The sequence below is a fragment of the Equus asinus genome, chromosome X (genome assembly GCF_041296235.1).
Source record: "Equus asinus isolate D_3611 breed Donkey chromosome X, EquAss-T2T_v2, whole genome shotgun sequence".
Lineage (NCBI taxonomy): Eukaryota > Metazoa > Chordata > Mammalia > Perissodactyla > Equidae > Equus > Equus asinus.
The window spans coordinates 121,258,396-121,259,274 of record NC_091820.1 but is presented as its reverse complement, the minus strand read 5'-3'; the positions used below and the strand labels follow the sequence as shown (position 1 = coordinate 121,259,274).

The window sequence follows — 879 nt, the reverse complement described above, 5'->3', positions numbered from 1 at the left end:
CTGATACCTCCAAATGCAATCTAACACTACAGCGTTCATTCTATTTTTCCCATTTTCCATATTTGTAATTTCCTTCTCTGATTGTGAGAAAGCTGGCTGGCTTTATCCACATTATATCTATGCATCTGGTGAATCTTAGAATACACAAAGTAATTCAGTATGGCTAACCCATGCCTCTGAGAAAAAGAAGCCTACAAACTAGAGTCAAATATTTTTTTAGAATTCTTTTTGTCTTTAGCCTGAGGTCATCTTGTTGAAATACTGTGTTCGAAAGTTATTAGAGGGCAGGAAGAGGGGCAGTAGCCTGGCAGCCCAGTTTCGAGAAGGCCCTCAGCATTAAGTGGCCTGCAAGCACTGGATTGTGCCCTCCTCGCTGCCGAGATGCCCCAGACGAAGGTCAATTCAGTCGAAGGGGTGGTGAAGGGAGAGCCCAAGAGACTTGTGAGGTTGTCAGCTAAATCTACTCCTGCAAAGGTGGAAACAATGCCCAAAAAGGCAGCAAGAAAGGATAAACTCTCAGATCAAAAAGTGCGAACAAAAGGGAAAAGGAGAAGAAGGGGCAAATAGGCAGAAATGGTTAACTAAGAAACTAAAGATTGACATGCAGAAAACAGAGAACTGAAAATGAGCAGAATCCAGCCTCTAATGAAGCAGGAGTGAAAGAAGCTGTCTGATTAATATGTATACTTTGTCTCAGTGGCCCCTGTATCTCTGTACAATTATACGAATATCTTTATCAATTATTTTGTAAATGCAAGCTTTTTAGTAGCTCTAGAAACATTTTTAAGAAGGGAATGCCACTTCATCTCATTTGTTAAGTGTAAATGCTTTTATTTAAGAGGTGAAATCGTTTGCTCGTTGGTTTTTTTTTTTGTTTTT

The 879-nt window shown here is 39.8% G+C and overlaps 1 pseudogene; it reads left to right on the top strand.

Annotated features, from left to right (window-relative positions):
* Positions 1 to 381: 381 nt before the first annotated feature.
* On the top strand, positions 382 to 674 carry LOC106842120 (non-histone chromosomal protein HMG-14 pseudogene; annotated as a pseudogene).
* Positions 675 to 879: the final 205 nt, after the last annotated feature.